The 6,755-nt window shown below is 43.6% G+C and overlaps 1 pseudogene; it reads right to left on the bottom strand.

Annotated features, from left to right (window-relative positions):
• Positions 1–2,553: 2,553 nt before the first annotated feature.
• On the bottom strand, positions 2,554–6,618 carry LOC136155939 (transcription factor BTF3 pseudogene; annotated as a pseudogene).
• Positions 6,619–6,755: the final 137 nt, after the last annotated feature.

The following is a 6,755-nucleotide window of genomic DNA, read 5'->3' as shown; positions in this document are numbered from 1 at the left end:
TTGTATGAGTTGCTCTCCATCTTCTGTATGATGTTAGTATTTCCCCCCTTTCCTGAAATTATATGCTCTTTCAGGCTCTAGAATTTAGAAGTCCTGTGGCTTGGGTAGTCATCCTTTTCGAACCTGAGAGGGGAGGCTAAGTGTAAAGCATCAGTGCTGAAATTAAAGGCTGGCCAGATGAGGCCATTCTCTGTTGGCTCAGTGGTTGGTGTGGCTTCCTGTGTTAATGGAGAAGTATAAGATCTGTGCCAGGTGCAGGATTTTGGGTCACAGTTTCAAAGTATTCTGGTCTCTGTGATGAGCAGGAGTCTTGGGTCTGTTGCACGTCTGCAGACGAGAATGTGGTACTGTGGTCTACTCGCCGGTGGCAGAGTTGCACTGGGAGCCCCTGAATTCTTCTCTCCAGCTGCTTAACTCTTCTAAGATAGGTTGAAGCTTATAGTGCTTCCCAACACTGCTTACCATTTTGAGGATTTAGCTCATCAGTTAATCAGGCCTTCAGCTCTTCTCTGATGCTTTTTCTTAAGAGGATTAATTGAGGTATGTATGAAAACTTCCTGGAAGTTAGTCTGCCATCTCTTCTGAACCTCCCACTCATCATCCACATGTAGTTTTCTTTGTCTGCGTCTTCCTCCCACCAAAATTGTTCTCCATAAAGTCAAGTTACCTTTTTGTATTAGTTTCTTATTGCTCCTGTAACAAATTACCAGAAACTTGTTGGCTCAAAACAACACAAGGTTATTCTGTGACAGCTCTCTAGGCCAGAAGTCTGAAATCAGTTTAACTGGGCTAAAGTCAAGAGGCTGGCAGGACTCGCCCTTTCTGAAGTCTCTAGGGGAGAATCTGTTCTTTGCCTTTCCTAGCTTCTGGAGGCCACTTGCATTCTTTAGCTTAGGGCTCCTTTCTTGCGTCACTCCAACCTCTTGTTTCCACGGCACATTTCCTTCTTCCTCTCTGCAGTCAAATCCCTCTCTTTGTGCCTTTTATAAGGACACTTGGGGTTATGTTTAGAACCCACATGGAGAGTCCGCAATCATTTCCTCATTTCAAGATCCTTAATTACATCTTCAATGTCCCTTTTCCATATTCGGTACCATTCACAGGTTCCAGGGATTAGTTACTAGGTATTTGGAGGCCATTATTTCAACTACTATAGCATTGATTTCCTAATGTTCAAACCCAGTGTCTTCTTTTTATTCCCATCCTTGCTCAAATGACATTTGATACTGTCGGTTACTCTGGGAAAAACTGCTCCTCTGACTTCAAGATATGGGTTATTTTGTTCTTCTTGTTTGATATTATTTTGTCTCTCCTTCTAGAATGCAAGCTCCTGAGTAGAAATCTAGGCTCTCTTGTTTCTAAGTTCTATCCCCAGTGATTAGAATAGTCTCTACTACTATCAAATCATGAAAGAGATTGAATAATACAAATTGGATGAACTTTCCCACTCATAGTTCTATCATGTCTCATTCGTATTTTTCTTCAGTGGTCCTTCCTCTACCCATTCAGTCAAGATTGGTGTTACCTTCAGGACTTGGTGCTAGTCTACTTTTCTCCTTGCATGCCAGGTAGATGCAGTCCCAACCACATTCAACCATATCCTGGGGGCTCTCAAATCTGTATGAGCCCAGACCTCCGATTTGAACTTCCAACTTTAATCTTTAATTTGGATTTCCCATAAGCATGGCAAATTCCCCATGTCCCATTCTTCCCATCAACCAAGTACCACTAAAAACTAACCTCCCCTTCCCCTTATACTCTCTCTCTCAGGGAATGGGAAGTATCAGGATTTACTTAATAGCCATAGCATGAAGACTGGGAGCCATACCAGACTTCATACTTTCTCTCTGCTCACTCTTCCCCTATCCGCTCCAGTTAGTCATGAAGTTGTGTCAGCCTGACTGCTAAATATCTCCTGATATCTCTTTCTGTCTAACTTGCATTGCCATGGTTCAAGTCCTCGTCACTCCCACAAGTACGAGATAAATGAACTTACCAAACTGTTCCTCTTGACTTCTCCTGAATATGGTAGAATGACATACTCTTTGCTTGTGTACCAGAGCTGCTGATCCCCAGTCATGCTCTCGGTCTCTGCTGAGTGGGCAGTGACTATAATTTGCATCACATGATCTTGGTCCCCACAGCTGATTGGGCTAGGGATGCGTACCTGATCCAAGGGTGGTTCTTGCTATAGGCTTGATCAGCCAACATATGACTTGAGTGGCTGGTTGCAAGATACAAGCTGGTAAAGTTCCTTCTTTGGAGGAACTTCCAGAATAGAGAAGCTGAGAGACTGGGGTCACTGCATTGCTGAATAGAAGGGTCAGTTGGAATGATGGGCATGAGCAAGCTATAGTTATGAGAAAGCAGATACTGTACCTAAGGAGGGGAGCCAATGAGCAAGACGAGAACAGGGAAAGAAAGAAGCTGAGGCTCTGTGAGCAGGGTGCTGCCTCAGTTTCTACTATCCTTTTTTTTTTTTTATCATTTATGTTTAATACAATTTTAAAGATTCATGTTAATCCAGTGCTTTATTTTTCCAGTTTTTACTGAGATACAGTTGACATACAGAATCATGTTGATTTACATACATCATGAAGTGATTACCACAATAAGTTTAGTGAATATCCATCATCTCATATAGATACAAAAACTACAGAAATACAAATGTTCTTCTTGTGCTGAGAACTCTTAGGATTTACTCTCTTAACACCTTTTGTATGTAACATCCAGCACCGTTAATTATATTTATCATGTTGTACATTACATCTCTTCTGTGGTTCTTTAAGAGTAACTCCCGGGGCCTGGCCCTACTCTCATTCCTATTGTCAGAGTTTCAGGAGTCGTGACATTATTATAAACAAACCAACAACCCTAGTCTGAGTGAACCTCTGCTTCCTTCAATAAATTGGCCAAAGAGTTATGTGTTCCAGTAAGCCTTTACCGTGTTCTGATGAGACATCTGGAAGAAAGCAGCGCTGTAACCAAAAGCAGCAATGTGCAGTCCCAAACCCAGTGTTCATTTCACTTCATTTTAAAGCATTAGTTTAGGAAAAAAAAGAGGTTTTTCACTATTTCCTCTGGGAGTGGGAGAATATTATGAGCTTCTTGTGTCAAAATCAGTCAAGAAATTGATCCCTAAACATAATTTTAGAAAGGAAAAGTAATTGCTGCTACAAATATGATACAAAAATGACTATAATAAGTGACATAACATTGTCTGATGCTTAGCAATGGTGGGATAATTAGATGACATGTTTCCAGAGAGCTGCCTTTCGATTTTCCAGCTGTTGAGACCAGAGGGATTACTGAAGCTCTCCAGGAATCTTAGACACAGGACTGGATTCCTCTCTCAAATAAGCATAATTAAATTCATTGAAGATCTATAGGTAAAAAACATTAGGTACATGCAATCAATGCTCTGAATATGGAATACAATTAGAAAGCATGTTTATTTATGTTTCCCTCTATCCCTATAAAATGTATTCATTGGGAATTTCTCCCTCTGTTTAGGGTAAAATAAAAACTAGGTAGTGTTAGGACTATTTTGAGCATTTTTAGGCAACAGAGATCATAGGCAAGCAGTCAATCCTAAGAAAATTAACCCTGAATATTCATTGGAAGGACTGATGCTGAAATTGAAGTTCCAATACTTTGGCCATCTGATGCAAAGAGCCAACTCATTGGAAAAGACCCTGATGCTAGGAAAGATTGAAGGCAGGAGGAGAAGGGGATGGCAGAGGATGAGGTGGTGGGATGGCATCACTAACTCAGTGAACGTGAATCTGAGCAAACTCCTGGAGACAGTGAAGGACAGGGAAGCCTGGCGTGCTGCAGTCCATGGGGTCACAGAGTTGGACATGGCTTAGTGACTGAACAACAACAGGCGACAGAAAATCCTTGGTCACTCTAAATCACCTTTAGTGCATCAATTCCCATGTTGCATAACGTGGAACTTGGTTTAAAATTACTTCTTACCCCAGCGAGAAGCCAAGTGTCGTCAGTCAGCTGAGGAAGGAGAAGGTCTTTTCCTGCTTCTGCCAGGTTCTGACCCTTCTGGAGCTGTGGTGCAGACATTTCACAGAGACTTCTGCAGGTTTGTGGGAGGCTGCACTCCTAGCTGGTATCATTCGCCTGCTATTTCCTTGATTCAGGCAAATGCGCTCTCCACTTGAGCAGCCACCTGCTTCCTCAGCCCAAGGAACCAGTCTTCTCCCTCCGCTTGGCCTCCTCTTAGGCCTGCCTGTGCCCAAGGCTTTCCCCAGCCAGCCTTCTCTCATGTTTGGCACACATCTGATCCCTGAACATACACCCACCTACCCCTTCTTCCCTGGACAAACTCGGGGCAGCAGCTGTCCTCCTTTACTCCACACCAGAAATGCTTGAAAGCTCTTCTTTCACGTGATTGTCCAGAAGGGAACTAGATCACTGTGTTCTTCCTACCCAGGGACATATATTAGGCTTTCTGATGAATTGCACTTATGTCCCTTGCTCTTGACACTATGTGACCCCAACTTTTTACTTCGGTGGGAAGTGAGAGCATATTTTTCTTTTAAAATATCCTCCAAATATCCTTTCTCTTGTTTGTTTGTTTGAAATCCTAATGTCAGAAATGTGTTGTTTGGATGAAGTCCCTGCAGATCCTCCACACCTACAACCACATGGCTATCCTCAAGCAGGAAGTGGTCCAACAGAACAACCTCCAGGGTCTCTGGCCAGCCCCGATTTCTGAAGGGAACCAGTGGATTCTCTCCCTCTTAGCTCAGCAGAGCCTGAAGCTCTTGGATCAACAGTCCTAGGGCACGGGTGTGTAGATTTCAAGTTGCCCGGAGCAGGGAGGGAGGAACACAGGGTGCCCAGACACACAAGAGGGCAATCTTGTCTATGGCCCCCTCAGCCCTGGTTGTACGGAAGATGTTGATGTCCTGAGGGCTCCTCAGGGGACTTCTGAGCTTAGCATGCTTGAGGACTGAGACAGGCTGGAGTACAGAGGCCAGATGCCTCTGAGGACTCAGGAGCCAGAAGGGCTGATTCTGGGCGGGGGCAGGGAGGAAGGAGGGCACTGCTGCAGGGAAAACACCACCTTACCTGAGGTCCTCCACAATGTGGACCTCTATCTATTTCAGCAGTCTTATGCCCTTCACTTCCCTCCCCTTCATGCCAGCCACACAGAGCCATCTGCCATTTTCTAAATATGCCATGCCCTTCCACACTCTTTCACTCTTCACCTAATTTAAGTCTAATTTTCTGTGGCGTCTTCCTGCCACTTTCCCCATCTGGCTGCTGTTTCATTTTTCACATGTCTCAGCTCCAGCTCTCACAATGCTGCATCGTAGTGCTTCGTTAACTTGCCTCTCGCTGCTGCCCGAGACAGTGAGTGTCTCTGAGACAAGGACTGTGCCTGATTCATTTTTATACTCCCACCACCTCCCATTGAGCTTCAGTGTTGTAAGGACTTCTATTAGTTTTCTATTGCTGTGTAAAAAATTACAACAAACTTAGCAGCTTGAAATAATACACATTTATTATCTCATAGTGTCTGTAGATCAGATGCCTAGATGTCTAGGCATGGTGTGGCTGAATTCTCTGATCAAATTCTCACTGAGTTGAACCCAAGATATAAATAACCCAGGGCTGTGATTCTCACCTGGGTTTCATGGGCCTCTTCTAGACTCACTGATTGTTAACAGGATTCATCTCCTTGAAGCTGTAGGACTGATGTCATTTTCCTGCTGGCTGTTGGCCAGGTACTACTCAGCTCCTAGAGGTTGCCCAGTTCCTTGTTTTGTTGGCAGTTCACAACACTGATGTCTGATTCTTTCCAGGCTGGTAGGAGCACATCTTTCTCTTTCTCTCTCTTTTTTTTTCACTAGGCAAGGAATTTTATTTATCTTTGTTTCAAATTTATTCTTAGGCTTCTTCAGCTTAATTAGCTGCAAAGAATGAACTGTATATAAGCAAAAACTGAAAAGAGCTGCAGTGTCCAGGGGCTTAGGATTAAAAATATTAAGAGATCTAGATCTTATCAGATCCATTAACAAAATTTTAAAAAGCAGTAATAATATAAAATAGCTTCCAGTAACTTCTTCAAGATTTATTTTCTTCAGAAGTTAACTCAGTTCAGTTTGTTTCATTCTTGGAAGCCTCATCAAAATTCTCCACAAGATCTGGAACTTCATCATCATCATCCTCTCCAGTAGCAAGCGGTGCTTTTCCATCCACAGATTGTTTGGGCAGAGCTTCCGCCAGTCTCCTTAAACTGATCAGACTGTCTGCGCCAAGTTGGTTTAAGATGCTGGGAAGCATTTCTGCCAGTTGCTTTGACTCAGCATGGCCTGTAATGGTGAAGGTGTTTGCTGCCAGAGGTGCCTGAACTTTAGGGTTGTTAAAGTGGATCACTGTTCCTTGATTTGTGAACATATTCACCTCTTCAGTAACATAGATATTGTCTACCCCAACTTCTTTAAAAGAGAACTGGTTTTTTTGTCATCTGCTGTGGCTGTTCTATGAGCCACCTTCTTCTTTCTGCAAGCAGTTCCTTTCCCACCAATGCACACTGGTGCCTGCAGTTTGGTGAGTTTCTCTTGATTCATGATAGTTTCTTTCATCTTCTTGGAGCGGAAATGGGGGCGTGCATGGGACTAGGGTTGGCGCTCAGGTGGTCTCGTGCAGACCAGCTGAGGTTAGGCACACACATGTGGGGATGCAAGATGGCAGCGAGAGAGGGAGCAAATCTCTTTGATATCATTTTCTGC

The sequence above is a fragment of the Muntiacus reevesi genome, chromosome 1, assembly GCF_963930625.1.
Source record: "Muntiacus reevesi chromosome 1, mMunRee1.1, whole genome shotgun sequence".
NCBI lineage: Eukaryota > Metazoa > Chordata > Mammalia > Artiodactyla > Cervidae > Muntiacus > Muntiacus reevesi.
This window is presented reverse-complemented; position numbering and strand designations above follow the sequence as displayed.